This window comes from Salmo salar, chromosome 12 (assembly GCF_965601325.2).
Source record: "Salmo salar chromosome 12, fSalSal1, whole genome shotgun sequence".
Classification (NCBI taxonomy): Eukaryota; Metazoa; Chordata; class Actinopteri; order Salmoniformes; family Salmonidae; genus Salmo; species Salmo salar.
This window is the reverse complement of record NC_138302.1, coordinates 5816203-5834354: the sequence shown is the minus strand read 5'-3', so window position 1 is coordinate 5834354 and position 18152 is coordinate 5816203. Positions and strand designations below refer to the sequence as shown.

At 45.8% G+C, this 18152-nt stretch overlaps 1 pseudogene across 1 annotated transcript in view; it reads left to right on the top strand.

Moving 5' to 3' along the window:
* The window catches only part of LOC106591924 (cytochrome P450 3A27-like), a 56945-nt pseudogene extending 40561 nt beyond the window's left edge, over positions 1-16384 (top strand). Inside the window, exons 7-14 of the transcript XR_014379558.1 lie at positions 6357-6505; positions 6847-6974; positions 7442-7595; positions 9035-9083; positions 9318-9363; positions 11771-11997; positions 13075-13237; positions 14853-16384. The product of XR_014379558.1 is annotated as a cytochrome P450 3A27-like (transcript). The remainder of the gene's footprint in view (positions 1-6356; positions 6506-6846; positions 6975-7441; positions 7596-9034; positions 9084-9317; positions 9364-11770; positions 11998-13074; positions 13238-14852) is intronic.
* Positions 16385-18152: the final 1768 nt, after the last annotated feature.

Below are 18152 nucleotides of genomic sequence, written 5' to 3'. Positions count from 1 at the left end.
TGTGGGCTAAACAGGCAGGTCGGCCTGTTGAACAATGGGTCATAAACGGTCAGCTGAGAAGTTGCACAGAGTTCATTAATATTGACAATTGACAATTGAAGGCTCACTCATTCGGGAACAATTGCAATCAATATATATTTACGCTCAGTGTGTCGTCGTGATCCTTGTTCGAGAGTTCTGTTCTGTTGGGGAGTTTTGTCCGCGTTCTCTCTCTCTCTCTCGGTTAGAATGGATCTTTCAGAGCGACATTCATTCATGTCGTCATAGAATGGTTGTTTCGTTGGTCTTCGCGTTCGATGATATAATTTACTTAGCTGCAGACTAATAATTAATATCAAAGACTTGTTCTTATTCTGTCGGTCTCGATAGTCTAAAAGTTAACCACGTGGTATAGTTCACTTTCAGTAGAGTACTTGGATGGTCAAACCTCTGGCCATAGAGTGTAGGCCTGGTCTGAAGAAATGTAAATCAGGGGGTGTTTTATAGTGCCCATAGAACAGGCTTGTCAAATGACGCCTGGTCCTGTATGGGTCCCTGGGGGCGTGCCTATGACTGAGTTAGAATTGTATTTCTGTAACCAAATCTATCACATTACATCAGTACAATAGCATCTCAATGTCTTACAAAAGCTTTATCCTTATTAATACATTCTATACAAACATTATGATGCTATTATATAAACAGTTTTATGGTAATATGGCTATATTGTCTCTTCTGAGTATCACAAAATTGTACCAAGCGGATCAGTTCGTAGCTGGATTCTTCACCAATCTTCCATACCTTCTCCAGAACACAAAATGTCGCTTGGCTCTCCAATTCTATGAGTTGGAAGAATTTCCTGTGTCTCTCTATGGGCCATGTGGACAGAGACTCTCCTGGAATTTTAGAGTTTTTATGACCCTTTACACACAGGGTGGATTGGGGGGAAGGTAGGGGGTGGTGGTGCAAAAGGGAGGGGGGGTCAACTGTCCTCCCTGTACCAAAAGAGGCCAACGTCATGACAACAGCTTTGCACTCTTGGCCTGAGGTAGAGTACCTCATGATAAGCTGTAGACCAAACTATCTACCAAGAGAGTTTTCAACTATATTTTTCGTAGCCGTCTATTTACCACCACAAGCTGATGCTGGCACTAAGATCACACTCAACGAGCTGTATAAGGCCATAAGCAAACAATAAAATGCTCATCCAGAAGCAGCGCTCCAAGTGGCTGGGGACTTTAATGCAGGGAATCTTAAATTCGTTTGATCTAATATCTACCAGCATGTCACATGTGCAACCGCAGGACAGATTACCAGGACGTGTACTCAGAGGATGTGCGGACCAACTGGCAAGTGTCTTCACTGACATTTTCAACCTCTCCCTGACCGAGTCTGTAATACCTACATGTTTCAAGCAGACCACCATAGTCCCTGTGCCCAAGAAAGCGAAGGTAACCTGCCTACATGACTAGCATACCACCACAACAGATCCATAGCACTCACGTCGGTAGCCATGAAGTGCTTTGAAAGGCTGGTCATGGCTCACATCAACACTATCATCCCGGAAACCCTACACCCACTCCAATTCACATATTGCCCCAACAGATCCACAGATGATGCAATCTCTATTGCACTCCACACTGCCCTATCCCACCTGGACATAAGGAACACATGCATGAAAATGCTGTTCATTGACTACTGCTCAGCGTTCAACACCATAGTGCCCACAAAGCTCATCACTAAGCTAAGGACCCTGGGACTAAACACCTCGCTCTGCAACTGGACCCTGGACGTCCTGACGGGCCGCCCCCAGGTCTGCCACATTGATCCTCAACACAGGGGACTCTTGTGGGTTTGTGCTTAGTCCCCTCCTGTACTCCCTGTTCACCCACGACTGCATGGCCAAGCATGACACCAACACCATCATTAAGTTTGCTGATGACAAAACAGTAGTAGGCCTGATCACCGACAACGATGAGACAGCCTATAGGGAGGAGGTTAGAGACCTGGCCGTGTGGTTCCAAGACAACAACCTCTCCCTCAATGTGAGCAAGACAAATTAGCTAATCGTGGACTACAGGTAAAGGAGGACCGAACACGTCCCCATTCACATCGACGGGGCACAAGTTCCTTGGTGTCCACATCACCAACAAACTAACATGGTCCAAAACACACCAAGATAGTCGTGAAGAGGGCACGACAATGCCTTTTCCCCCTAAGGAGACTGAAAAGATTTGGCATGGGTCCCCAGATGCTCAAAAAGTTCTACAGCTGCACCATTGAGAGCATCCTGATCAGTTGCATCATTGCCTTTTATGGCAACTGCTCGGCATCTGACCATAAGGCGCTACTGAGGGTAGTGCGTACGGACCAGTACATCACTGGGACCAAGCTTTCTGCCATCCAGGACCTACAGTTGAAGTCGGAGGTTTACATACACATAGGTTGGAGTCATTAAAACTAGTTTTTCAACCACTCCACACATTTCTTGTTAACAAACTATAGTTTTGGCAAGTCGGTTAGGACATCTACTTTGTGCATGACACAAGTGATTTTTCCAACAATTGTTTACCGACAGATTATTTAACTTATAATTCACTGTATCACAATTCCAGTGGGTCAGAAGTTTACATACACCAAGTTGACTGTGCCTTTAAAAAGCTTGGAAAATACCAGAAAATTATTTAATGGCTTTTGAAGCTTCTGATAGGCTAATTGACATCATTTGAATCAGGTAGAGGTTTACCTGTAGATGTATTTCAAGGCCTACCTTCAAACTCAGTGCCTCTTTGCTTGACATTATGGGAAAATCAAAAGAAATCAGCCAAGACCTCAGAAAAATTATTGTAGACCTCCACATGTCTGGTTCATCCTTGGGAGCAATTTCCAAACGCCTGAAGGTACCACGTTCGTCTGTACAAACAATAGTACGCAGGTATAAACACCATGGGACCACGCATCCGTCATACCGCTCAGGAAAGAGACGCGTTCTGTCTCCTAGAGATGAACGTACTTTGGTGCGAAAAGTGCAAATCAATCCCAGAACAACTGTCACGTCCTGACCAGTAAATGGGGTTGTTTGTTAATGTAGTTTGGTCAGGGCGTGGCAGGGGGTCTTTGTTTAGTGTGTTTTGGGGTTTTTGGTTTATGTTCTATATTTTCTATTTCTATGTGTTTATCTAGTTTTTCTATTTCTATGTTGGGGTTTTGGAATGACCTCCAATTAGAAGCCGCTGGTTGTCGTTGCCTCTAATTGGAGGCCATATTTAAGTGGGTTAGTTTTCTCTTGTGTTTGTGGGTGGTTGTTTCCTGTTTAGTCTGAGCACCTTACTGGACTGTTTTCGTCGTTTGTTTGTGTAAGTGTTTTGGTTTTCCTTCAATAAAAGAAGATGATAAATATACCCGCTGCATTTTGGTCTACCTACAACGACGCTTGTGACAGAACCACCCACCAAAGAAGGACCAAGCAGCAGCGGAAGGAGCAACAGAGGAGCTATTTGGAGTCATGGACATGGGAGGAGATCCTCGACGGTAAGGGTCCATGGAGCCAGGCTGGGGAGTACCAGCGCCCGAAGGAGGAGCTGGAGGCAGCAAAGGCAGAGCGACGGAGGTATGAGGCCTTATATCCTCCATTTCAGGAGGAGAGGAGGCAGCCCCCCCAAAACATTTGGGGGGGGGGCACACAGGTAGTTTGGCTGGGCCAAGGGTGAGTCCTAAGCCAACTCCCCGTGCTTATTATGGGGAGCGTTTGGCGTGGAGAGCACCGTGCTATGCGGAAGTGCGCACGGTCTCGCCCATCCGCACGCACAGTCCGGTGCAGTCGATACCAGCCCCCCGCAAGTGCCGTGCTAGAGTGGGCATCCAGCCAGGAAGGAGTATGCCTGCTCAGTACATCTGGCCATCAGTGCGTGTCCTAGGCCCAGGCTACCCTGCGCCTGCTCTACGCACAGCAGCCATCATGCCTCAGCACAGCCCTGTTCGCCCTGTGCCAGCACTCCGCCCGTGCAGGGCTACAGTGACAATCCAGCCAGGACGGGTTGTGCAGGAGGTGCGCTCCAGACCTCCAGTGCGGATTCATGGCCCAGTGTATCCTGTTCCTGCTCCTCACACTAGCCTTGAGGTGCGTGTTACTAGGCTGGCGCCTCCTAAGCCAGCCCCACGCATCAGGCCTATAGTGCACCTGCCCAGTCCAGTACGTCCTGTTCCTGCTCCTCGCACTAGCCCTGTGGTGTGTGTCACTAGTCTGGCGCCTCCAAAGCCAGCCCCACGCATTAGGCCTACAGTGCGCAGTCCCCGTCCAGAGCTTCCGGCGACAGTGCCCCGTCCAGAGCTTCCGGCGACAGTTCCCCGTCCAGAGCTTCCGGCGACAGTTCCCCGTCCAGAACTACCGGCGACAGTTCCCCGTCCAGAGCTTCCGGCGACAGTTCCCCGTCCAGAGCTTCCGGCGACAGTTCCCCGTCCAGAGCTTCCGGCGACAGTTCCCCGTCCAGTGCTTCCGGCGACAGTTCCCTGTCCAGTGCTACCGGCAACGTCCCACAGTCCGGAGCCGGCAGAGACGTCCCACAGTCCGGAGCCGGCAGAGACGTCCCACAGTCCGGAGCCGGCAGAGACGTCCCACAGTCCGGAGCCGGCAGAGACGTCCCACAGTCCGGAGCCGGCAGAGACGTCCCACAGTCCGGAGCCGGCAGAGACGTCCCACAGTCCGGAGCCGGCAGAGACGTCCCACAGTCCGGAGCCGGCAGAGACGTCCCACAGTCCGGAGCCGGCAGAGACGTCCCACAGTCCGGAGCCGGCAGAGACGTCCCACAGTCCGGAGCCGGCAGAGACGTCCCACAGTCCGGAGCCGGCAGAGACGTCCCACAGTCCGGAGCCGGCAGAGACGCTCCTCAGCCCGAGGTCTCCAGCGACGCACCTCAGCCCGAGGTCTCTAGCGACGCACCTCAGCCCGAGGTCTCCAGCAATGGTCTACAGCCCTGAGCCTTCATTGGGGGTGGGCAGAGTAGAATGGGGACTAAGGCCGGAGCCTGAGCCACCTCCGTAGTTGGAGGATTAGGGAGGGGGGGTGGTGACGGCTCCCGTGCCGTCACAAGCGTCGTTGTCTACCTACAACGACGCTTGTGACAACAACAGCAAAGGACCTTGTGAAGATGCTGGAGGAATCAGGTACAACAGTTTCTATATCCACAGTAAAACGAGTCCTATATCGACATAATGGAAAGGCCGCTCAGCAAGGAAGAAGCCACTGCTCCAAAACCACCATAAAAAAGCCAGACTACGGTTTGCAACTGCACAAAGATCGTACTTTTTGGAGAAATGTCCTCTGGTCTGATGAAACAAAAAATAACTGTTTGGCCATAATGACCATCATTATATTTGGAGGAAAAAGGGGGAGGCTTGCAAGCCGAAGAACACCATCCCAACCGTGAAGCACGGGGGTGGCAGCATCATGTTGTGGGGGTGCTTTGCTGCAGGAGGAACTGGTGCACTTTACAAAATAGATGGCATCTTGAATAAAAATTATGTGGATATAGTGAAGCAACATCTCAAGACATCAGTCAGGAAGTAGTTGTGTAGTCTGTAGTGGTCAGTAGTGGTGTTGTCGGTAGCTGTGTGGTCTGCGGTTGTGTGGTCAGTAGTTGTAGTCGGTAGTTGTGGTCAGTAGTTGTGTAGTTGTGGTCAGTGGTTGTGTGGTCAGTAGGTGTGTGTGGTCAGTAGGTGTGTTTGGTCAGTTTTATTGTGGTCAGTAGTTGTGGTCGGTAGTTGTGGTGAGTGGTTGTGTGGTCAGTAGGTGTGTAGTTGTGTGGTTGTGGTCAGTAGTTGTGTGGTCAGTAGTTCTGTGGTTGTGGTCAGTAGTTGTGTGGTCGTTAGTTGTGTGGTCGGTAGTTGTGTGGTCGGTGGTTGTGTGGTCAGTAGTTGTGGTTAGTAGTTGTGTGGTCAGTAGTTGTGGTTGTGGGGTCCGTAGTTGTGGTCGGTAGTTGTGTTGTTGTGGTCGGTTGATGTGTGGTCAGTGGTTGTGGCCAGTAGTTGTAGTTGTGGTCAGTAGTTGTGTGGCCAGTAGTTGTGGTCAGTAGTTGTGGTCAGCAGTTGTGTAGTTGTGGTTGTGGTCAGTGGTTGTGTAGTTGTGGTCAGTGGTTGTGGTCAGTGGTTGTGTAGTTGTGGTCAGTAGTTGTGTGGTTGTGGTCAGTGGTTGTGTAGTTGTGGTCAGTGGTTGTGGTTGTGTAGTTGTGGTCAGTGGTTGTGGTCAGTGGTTGTGTAGTTGTGGTCAGTGGTTGTGTAGCTGTGGTCAGTAGTTGTGTGGCCAGTAGTTGTGGTTGGTAGTTGTGGTCAGTAGTTGTGTAGTTGTGGTCAGTAGTTGTGTAATTGTGGTTGTGTTGCAGGTTCTTTGGGCCCTACAGTATGGACGTGGTCACCAGCACAGCCTTCAGTGTGGACATTGACTCTCTGAACAACCCTTCAGACCCCTTCGTCTCCAACATCAGGAAGATGCTCAAGTTTAACCTGTTCAACCCACTGTTACTCCTAATCTGTGAGGCCACACATGCACACACACACAGACACACAGACACACGGACACAAAGTTGAACTTTTTAATCATATGAAGTTGTATACCTTTTTATATAACTTTCCTCTCCACCCCTCCTCTTCTCCTCTCCTGTCCTCCCCTCCTCTCCTTCCCTCCTCTCCTCTTCTCCCCTCCCGTCCTCCACTCCTCTCCTTCCCTCCTCTCCTCTTCTCCTCTCCCGTCCTCTCCCCCTCTCCCGTCCTCTCCCCTCCCGTCCTCCACTCCTCTCCTCCTCTCCCCTCCCCTCTTCCTCTCCTCTTCTTCTCTCCCGTCCTCCCCTCCTCTCCTCTCCTCTCCTTCTCCAGTGTTGTTTCCCTTCACTAGTCCTATTTTGGAGAAGATGAAGTTTTCTTTCGTCCCGACTGCGGTGACAGACTTCTTTTACGCCTCGCTGGCTAAGATCAAATCTGGACGTGACACTGGGAACTCAACTGTAAACATCTTTTATATTTATATTTGATTGTAATGTTGATATTTTCATCTGTACATTTGTATTTGTATTGTAATATTCTGCATTTATTTATTATATAACTATGTAACTATGTCATGTAACTAGTGATGGACACCAATAGGGAACGTCCATATCGATATCATGTCGGAATTGAAAAACACTATTATTGGGACCCAAATATCTACATTCATATTTGAATCTGTTTGTGATGGTTGTGATTGGACGAGATCCATTAGAATCTGTTTGTTTTGGTTGTGGTTGGACCAGATCAATTCGAATCTGTTTGTGTTGGTTATGATTGGACGAGATCCAGCAGAATATGTTTGTGTTGGTTGTGATTGGACCAGATCCAGTAGAATCTGTTCTTGTTGGTTGTGATTGGATGAGATCCAGTAGAATCTGTTTGTGTTGGTTGTGATTGCACGTATTTGACCTAATTTCATTCACAGAGTCGGGTGGATTTCTTACAACTGATGATCGACTCTCAGAAAGGCAACGACACAAAGACAGGAGAGGAGCAGACTAAAGGTACCTGCCAAACAAACACCTGGAAACTATTGTTACAAACACACACCTGTAAACTACTGTTACAAACACACACCTGTAAAATACTATCACCAATACACACCTGTAAACTACCGATACAAACACACACCTGTAAACTACTGTTACAAACACACACCTGTAAACTACTGTTACAAACACACACCTGTAAACTACTATCACCAATACACACCTGTAAACTACTGTTACAAACACACACCTGTAAACTACTGTTACAAACACACACCTGTAAACTACTGTTACAAACACACACCTGTAAACTACTGTTACAAACACACACCTGTAAACTACTGTTACAAACACACACCTGTAAACTACTGTTACAAACACACACCTGTAAACTACTGTTACAAACACACACCTGTAAACTACTGTTACAAATGCACACCTGTAAACTACTGTTACAAACACACACCTGTAAACTACTGTTACAAACACACACCTATAAACTACTGTTACAAACACACACCTGTTAACTACTGTTACAAACACACACCTGTAAACTACTGTTACAAATACACACCTGTAAACTACTGTTACAAACACACACCTGTAAACTACTGTTACAAACACACACCTGTAAACTACTGTTACAAACACACACCTGTAAACTACTGTTACAAACACACACCTGTTAACTACTGTTACAAACACACACCTGTAAACTACTGTTACAAACACACACCTAGTAAACTACTGCTACAAACACACACCTGTAAACTACTGTTACAAACACACACCTGTAAACTACTGTTACAAACACACACCTATAAACTACTGTACAAACACACACCTGTAAACTACTGTTAAAACACACACCTGTAAACTACTGTTACAAACACACACCTGTTAACTACTGTTACAAACACACACCTGTAAACTACTGTTACAAACACACACCTGTAAACTACTGTTACAAACACACACCTATAAACTACTGTTACAAACACACACCTGTAAACTACTGTTACAAACACACACCTGTTAACTACTGTTACAAACACACACCTGTTAACTACTGTTACAAACACACACCTATAAACTACTGTTACAAACACACACCTGTAAACTACTGTTACAAACACACACCTGTAAACTACTGCTACAAACACACACCTGTAACTACTGTTACAAACACACACCTGTAAACTACTGTTACAAACACACACCTGTAAACTACTGTTACAAACACACACTTGTTACAAACACACACCTGTTACAAACACACACCTGTAAACTACTGTTACAAACACACACCTGTAAACTACTGTTACAAATGCACACCTGTTACAAACACACAGCTGTTACAAACTCTTCACTTGGACTCTGTCTACTCTCACACTCTCTCTCTCTACTTTCACACACTCTGTAACTACTGTTACAAACACACACCTCTAAACTACTGTCCACAAACACGACACCTGTAAACTACTGTCTACAGACACACACCTGTCAACTACGCCTGCTACGAACCACAGCAGTACTACTGAGTTTCCAGGCCTATAACTTGGCAACCAACCCCCTGTCATGACAAACACAGCACCTGATAGACTACTGTTTCCACCACACACTGTTCAAACACACACCTGACTAAACACACGAGCAGATAGATACTGTTTCAACACACACCTGTAACCCCCATGTCATGACCAAACTGCAGGAGGAGATAGATACTGTGTTCCCCAACAAGGTAAACCCCACACCATGACCAAACTGCAGGAGGAGAAAGATACTGTGTTCCCCAACAAGGTAACCCCACACCATGACTAAACTGCAGGAGGAGATAGATACTGTGTTCCCCAACAAGGTAACCCCCACACCATGACTAAACTGCAGGAGGAGATAGATACTGTGTTCCCCAACAAGGTAACCCCCACACCATGACCAAACTGCAGGAGGAGATAGATACTGTGTTCCCCAACAAGGTAACCCCCACACCATGACCAAACTGCAGGAGGAGATAGATACTGTGTTCCCCAACAAGGTAACCCCCACACCATGACCAAACTGCAGGAGGAGATAGATACTGTGTTCCCCAACAAGGTAACCCCCACACCATGACCAAACTGCAGGAGGAGATAGATACTGTGTTCCCCAACAAGGTAACCCCCACACCATGACCAAACTGCAGGAGGAGATAGATACTGTGTTCCCCAACAAGGTAACCCCCACACCATGACTAAACTGCAGGAGGAGATAGATACTGTGTTCCCCAACAAGATAACCCCCACACCATGACCAAACTGCAGGAGGAGATAGATACTGTGTTCCCCAACAAGATAACCCCCACACCATGACCAAACTGCAGGAGGAGATAGATACTGTGTTCCCCAACAAGGTAACCCCCACACCATGACCAAACCGCAGGAGGAGATAGATACTGTCTTCCCCAACAAGGTAACCCCACACCATGACTAAACTGCAGGAGGAGATAGATACTGTGTTCCCCAACAAGATAACCCCCACACCATGACCAAACTGCAGGAGGAGATAGGTACTGTGTTCCCCAACAAGATAACCCCCACACCATGACCAAACTGCAGGAGGAGATAGATACTGTGTTCCCCAACAAGGTAACCCCCACACCATGACCAAACTGCAGGAGGAGATAGATACTGTGTTCCCCAACAAGGTAACCCCCACACCGTGACCAAACTGCAGGAGGCGATAGGTACTCAAATCAAATCAAATGTATTTATAAAGCCCTTCTTACATCAGCAGATATATCAAAGTGCTGTACAGAAACCCAGCCTAAAACCCCAAACAGCAAGCAATGCAGGTGTAGAAGCACGGTGGCTAGGAAAAACTCCCTAGAAAGGCCAGAACCTAGGAAGAAACCTAGAGAGGAACCAGGCTATGAGGGGTGGCCAGTCCTCTTCTGGCTGTGCCGGGTGGAGATTATAACAGAACATGGCCAAGATGTTCAAATGTTCATAGATGACCAGCAGGGTCAAATAATAATAATCACAGTGGTTGTCAAGGGTGCAACAGGTCAGCACCTCAGGAGTAAATGTCAGCTGGCTTTTCATAGCCGATCATTCAGAGTATCTCTACCGCTCCTGCTATCTCTAGAGCGTTGAAAACAGCAGGTCTGGGACAGGTAGCACGTCCGGTGAACAGGTAAGGATTCCATAGCCACAGGCAGAACAGTTGAAACTTAAGCAGCAGCACGGCCAGGTTCACTGGGGACAGCAAGGAGTACAGGAGTTACAATAACAAATAACCCCTTTACTGGTCAGGACGTGACAGTATCCCCCCCCCCCCCCCCACAAAGGTGCAGACCCCGGATGCACCTCAAACAAAAAAAACTAAAATAAACCCCAAAACAAAAAAATAATCCCAAACTAAAGGAAGGGAAGGGAGGGTGGCCACCGTCACCGACGGTTCTTGTGCTACACCCCCCCCTCCCCAATCCTCCTATGGAGGTGACTCAGGCTCTGGCCTTAGTCCCCAACCTAACCTGTCCACCCCTGCTGAAGGTTCAGGGCTGATGCGCGTCGCTGGAGACCTCGGGCTGATGCGTGTCGCTGGAGACCTCGGACTGGAGGGCAACTCTGGGAGCTTCGGACTGGAGGGCGACTCTGGGAGCTCCGGACTGAAGGGCGACTCTGGGAGCTCCGGACTGAAGGGCGACTCTGGCTGCGCCGGTTCCGGACTGTTGGGCAACTCTGGCTGCGCCGGTTCCGGACTGTAGGCCGTCTCTGCAGGCTCCGGACTGTGGGCCGTCTCTGCAGGCTCCGGACTGTAGGACATCGCCGGAAGCACTGGACGGGGAACTGTCGCCGGAAGCTCTAGACGGGGAACTGTCGCCGTAAGCTCTGGACAGGGAACTGTAACCGAAGCTCTAGACGGGGAACTGTCACCGAAGCTCTAGACGGGGAACTGTCGCCGGAAGCTCTGGATGGGGAACTGTTGCCGGAAGCTCTGGACGGGGAACTGTCTCCAGAAGCTCTGGACTGGACAGGCGCACTACAGGCCTGGTGCGTTGGGCTGGCTTTGGAGGCGCCAGACTGGTAACACGCACCTCAAGGCCAGTGTGAGGAGCAGGAGCAGGACGAACTGGACTGGGCTGATGCACTGGAGGCCTAGTGCGTGGGGCTGGTACAGGAGGAGATATATACTGTGTGAGTGTCAGTTGTGGTGAGGTTCTGATTTGTGTGTAACCCCGGTGCCAGATGTGGTGAGGTTCTGATGTGTGTGTAACCCTGGTGCAGGCTCCAATCCAGTACGAAGCTCTGATGCAGATGTACTATTTGGACTGTGTGTTGAACTAGTCTCTGAGACTGTACCCCATCGCCCCGCGACTGGAGAGGGTCGCCAAGAAGACAGTGGAGATCAACGGCATCGTCATCCCCAAAGACTGCGTTGTCCTGGTTCCCACGTGGACCCTCCACCGTGACCCAGAGATCTGGTCAGACCCTGAGGAGTTCAAACCAGAGAGGTACTGGACCGCACCGTAACCACAATCTAACCGTAACCGTAACCATAACACAACCATAATACAACCATAACACAACCACAATTCAACCATAACACAACCATAACACAACCATAACACAACCACAATACAACCATAACACAACCATGACACAACCATGACACAACCTTAACACAACCATAACACAACCTTAATACAACCACAATTCAACCACAATATAAACACAAGAGCATTTCAACATTTTGCTACAACGTAACCACAACTACAGTGCATCATAGTACTACAGTGCAATGTGTAATGTGTCTGAAACACAACCACAAATCAACTACAATACAATGTGTAATGTGTCTGAAACACAACCACAAATCAACTACAATACAATGTGTAATATGACTGAAACACAACCACAAATCAACTACAATACAATGTGTAATATGACTGAAACACAACCACAAATCAACTACAATACAATGTGTAATATGACTGAACCACAACCACAAATCAACTACAATACAATGTGTAATATGACTGAAACACAACCACAAATCAACTACAATACAATGTGTAGTATGACTGAAACACAACCACAAATCAACTACAATACAATGTGTAATATGACTGAACCACAACCACAAATCAACTACAATACAATGTGTAATATGACTGAAACACAACCACAAATCAACTACAATACAATGTGTAATATGACTGAAACACAACCACAAATCAACTACAATACAATGTGTAATATGTCTGATCCACAACCACAAATCAACTACAATACAATGTGTAATATGACTGAAACACAACCACAAATCAACTACAATACAATGTGTAATATGACTGAAACACAACCACAAATCAACTACAATACAATGTGTAATATGACTGAACCACTACCACAAATCAACTACAATACAATGTGTAATATGACTGAACCACAACCACAAATCAACTACAATACAATGTGTAATATGACTGAACCACAACCACAAATCAACTACAATGTAATGTGTCTGATCCACAACCACAAATCAACTACAATACAATGTGTAGTGTGTCTGCCCTCTCCCTGTCCAGGTTCAGTAAGGAGAACAAGGAGTCTATTGATCCGTACACGTACATGCCGTTTGGGGCGGGGCCCAGGAACTGTATCGGGGTGCGTTTCGCCCTGATCATGATCAAACTGGCCATGGTCGAGATCCTCCAGAGTTTCACTTTCTCCGTCTGCGACGAGACCGAGGTGAGACGCTCACCTGAGCAGACAGAATATGACATCATCAAACATCAGTAGCATTCATAGATAGAGGCCGCCATTACCGAAGCACCTGTTTTAACATGGTCACCACCTGTTTTAACATGGTCAGCGCCTGATTTCGCATGGTCACCACCTGTTTTAACATGGTCAGGGCCTGTTTTAACATGGTCACCACCTGTTTTAACATGGTCAGTGCCTGATTTCGCATGGTCACCACCTGTTTTAACATGGTCAGCGCCTGTTTTAACATGGTCACCACCTGTTTTAACATGGTCACCACCTGTTTTAACATGGTCACTGCCTGTTTTAACATGGTCACCACCTGTTTTAACATGGTCACCACCTGTTTTAACATGGTCACCGCCTGTTTTATCATGGTCAGCGCCTGTTTTATCATGGTCAGCACCCGTTTTAGCATGTTCAGCACCCATTTTAGCATGTTCAGCACCTGTTTTGACATGGTCAGCACCTGTTGTAACATGGTCAGCACCTATTACATGGTCAGCACCTATTACATGGTCAGCACTTATTACATGGTCAGCACCTATTACATGGTCAGCACCTATTACATGGTCAGCACCTGTTGTAACATGGTCAGCATGTGTTTTAACATGGTCAGCATGTGTTTTAACATGGTCAGAACCTGTTTTATCATGGTTAGCGCCTGTTTTAAACATGATCACCACCTGTTTTAACATGGTCATCGCCTGTTTTAGCATGGTCAGCGCCTTTTTTAACATGGACCTGTTTTAACTTGGCCACTGCCTGTTTTAGCATGGTCAGCGCCTTTTTTAACATGGACCTGTTTTAACATGGCCACTGCCTGTTTTAGCATGGCCACTGCCTGTTTTAACATGGCCACTGCCTGTTTTAGCATGGCCACTGCCTGTTTTAACATGGCCACTGCCTGTTTTAACATGGTCACCGCCTGTTTTAACATAGTCATCGCCTGTTTTAGCATGGTCAGCGCCTTTTTTAACATGGTCACCACCTTTTTTAACATGGTCAGCGTCTATTTTAGCATGGGCACCGCCTGTTTTAGCATGGTGTCCACCTGTTTGAACATGGTCAGCAACTGTTTTAGCATGGACCTGTTTTAACATGGCCACTGCCTGTTTTATCATGGTCACTGGCTGTTTTAACATGGTCAGCACCTGTTTTAACATGGTCACCACCTGTTTTAACATGGTCACCACCTGTTTTAACATGGTCTGTTATTATCTATAGATCCTTTTGGAGATGCACAACGAGGGTTCTGTTCTGTTATGTTGTTCTCTATAGATCCTGTTGGAGATGGACAACCAGGGTTATGTTCTGTTCTGTTGTTCTCTATAGATCCTGTTGGAGATGGACAACAAAGGTTCTGTTCTGTTGTTCTCTATAGATCCTGTTGGAGATGGACAACCAGGGTTATGTTCTGTTCTGTTGTTCTCTATAGATCCTGTTGGAGATGGACAACCAGGGTTATGTTCTGTTCTGTTGTTCTCTATAGAACCTGTTGGAGCTGGACAACCAGGGTTATGTTCTGTTCTGTTGTTCTCTATAGATCCTGTTGGAGCTGGACAACCAGGGTTATGTTCTGTTCTGTTATTCTCTATAGATCCCATTGGAGATGGACAACCAGGGTCTGCTGATGCCAAAACGACCAATCAAACTGAGGCTGGAGCCCCGTTAAAACACCTCTAGCAACACCGCCGCCACCTCTCTTTAGTGTCCAACAACGTGACCGTATGCAGGAGCACCCAACCCTGGAGTACCCTTCTCTCTCTCTCGCTCTCTCTCTTGCTCTCTCTCTCCCCCCCTCTCTCCCCCCCACACACAAAAGGGCTACAGACAGAAATACTTCTCCGAACATGCTGTTTAATCAGCTTCTTGATCGATTATCTTGACAAAGGATAAAATGCTCACTTACAGGGATGGAAACATTTGTGGACCAAATTTGAGAGAAATTGGCTTTTTGTGCGTATGGAAAATTTCTGGAATCTTTTATTTCAGCTCATGAAACATTTTTGTTCAACAGCCTCACTATCTATCTATCTATCTATCTATCTATCTATCTATCTATCTATCTATCTATCTATCTATCTATCTATCTATCTATCTATCGATCGGCTACTGAATATTCAGTTCTTATCCTGCTGTATGAGTCACGTCCTGACCCTTGTAAGATGTCATTTTCTATAGTAGAGTAGGTCAGGGCATGACAGGGGGTGTTTTTGGGTGGTTTTCTTGTTATCTGTTTCTATGTGGTTTTTCTAGGTTTCTATTTCTATGTTGGGGTTGTTGGATGATCTCCAATTAGAGGCAGCCGGTCCTCGTTGTCTCTAATTGGAGATCATCTTTAAGTAGGGGGTTTTTCCACTTGGTTTTGTGGGTTGTTAATTTTTGAGTAGTGTTATTTCTCTTTGCGTCACGGTTTTGTTATTTTGTTGTTTCAAGTTATTGGTGTATTGCAAACGTTTCACGGTAGTAATAAATATGTGGAACTACAACCATTCTGCGCTTTGGTCCGATCCTTTAAACAGCCGTGACAATATGCTACTGAATATTCAGTCCTTATCCTAACCCTGCTAAAGGCTACTGAATATTCAGTCCTGACCCTGCGATAGGCTACTGAATATTCAGGCTGAGATTCAATAGGCTACTTAATATAACATGATAAAAAAAATAAGACTGAATTCGCGATAAATGTATGATATGTCAGTTCAATCAGAAATTACCTTTTAATGGCACATAGCTGACAAAGTGCTGGGATTGAATCCTGGTCTCAGTCTCATGCTTGGTTTGAGTAGGACTCAGAAACCCATTTCCACCAGATAAAAGAAAGATAGTAATACTATGGATGCATTAGGGGTACATGTCTTGTCTTGTTAAAGTTAGACAGCAGGAGGTATTAAATCCATGGCATGATGTCATGCCTGGATCCTGCACACTACTGGCTGGTGGCTGGAATTCTCCTAGAATGTAGAACTCTAGCTGGTGTTCTCTAGAACTGTACTCTCATTCTGTTCCTCTGGGTGTTTTGCTGTCCAGTCATTCCAAAATAGAATCTGTACTGTCTGTTGAGATGATCCCTGCAGCTGCTTTGCTTTTGCTTTAATCATCACAAACCAATAAAAAACATCACACTAATGAACAAGGCCGTCTGTGTATTTATTAACATTCATAAGACAAAAACTTAAGACACAAACACACAGAAATATACATGAGAACAATCAGTATAGATTGATTTGTGTTATTTTATGCAAGACATACTGTATTTGTATTTTCATTCAGCTAATCCTAAATGTAGTGTTACGGACTTGGTCATCCACATACGTTTCTTTTCAGATCCCAATACCACCCTTGTGTAGTCGTTGGATGTAAATACACAGCCCTGGTAGCTCGCCAGGGTCCCATTACAAACTATTAATCCACTTTCCACATTTTCCTGCTCTTGTACTTTCTGCATTTATAAACACAGTGCAGAGAATCTCTTCACCTCCTTCACATAGAGCAAAGTTCACCTTCATATTCCGATACAAAACAAACAGCTCAAATTAAAAAACATTTCTTGTTCTGACCCAGAACCAGTGCCATATGTCCATAATGAATATGCCCCTGCTCTCTCTGTGAATCATTCACCATCCCCCCCTGCTTTCACCTCTCACACAGTCTCCCCCCCCCATCTCCTTATTGCGTGTGTGTCGTGAACAATATTTGCCTGCGCAACAATAGTAGAATCGGCTGTCCTGGTTCAAAATAAGAGTTACCCATTGAAACTGATGCAAAACGGATATAAATTGTGGGAATCATGCCACAATTGGACAACATAATCAGTCTCTCCAGGTTTCCCGAGATCGCATAATTCAATGCAAATTCAACTAATCAGCGCATATTATGCGAGAGCTCGCAATTTTGACCAATCCCGCACTTTTTAGTGCATAAAAGGGTCCAATCAAAGCGGCTTGTAAATTTTGACCAATTACTGCACTGTTACCGTGGAAAATGGCCCAATTGTTTTTGTATTATGTATTCTGCTTAAAATCGTCCTAAAACTGAGCACAGATTACTTTTTATTGCTTTATATGAAATTAACGTGAAAAGAAACATGTATCTGAGAATTTCGGAAAAGTTGCCGCAAAATCAACCATTTTTGGTCGCAGAAATCACAACAAAATGCTACAAAATCCTGGAGGGACTGTATATTGCTAAACAAGTTTGGAATATATAATATAAATTCAACAAAAGACAATAATTAGTTTATTTGACAGCCACATTTTTTTGTTGAAATTGCACTGTAGATGTATAGTCTTCAGGACTGCAACATACCTTCAATGTACAGCCTTATGGATCTTGGGTTCATGACGTGGGGTACAGCCTTATGGATCTGGGGTTCATGACATGGGGTACCAACCTACTCATTGACACCCATGGATTACAATTCTAAAGAGTTTACACAAATATTAGCATCACAGGTCTTATTGCGGGACTTTAACTGTGGGGAAAAAACTCACAATTCAGCCTGTAGTGCCTATTAAACATTCATATTTTAATGTACAGCCTTACCTATGGAATTGTGAGGTGATTTCCCACAGTTAAAGTTCTGCAATAAGAGCTATTACACTATTATTTGTGTAAACTCTTCACATTTCATGGACCCAAGATCCAGAGGTAACGCTGTACAGTAAAATAGAAGTTTGCCCCAATGCAATTATAATACAGCCACAGTGCAACTTCAACTATTTTGTGTCAAATGACCTACTTATTGTCTTTTGTTTAATTCATATGACATTCCAACCTTGTTTAGCATTATATTGTCCAAATATGGCATTATTACATTATTTGTATCTGTTTGCATCAGTTTCAATATTAGACCCTTATTTTGAAGGCGAACCGCAAATTCCATTGTGACTCATCA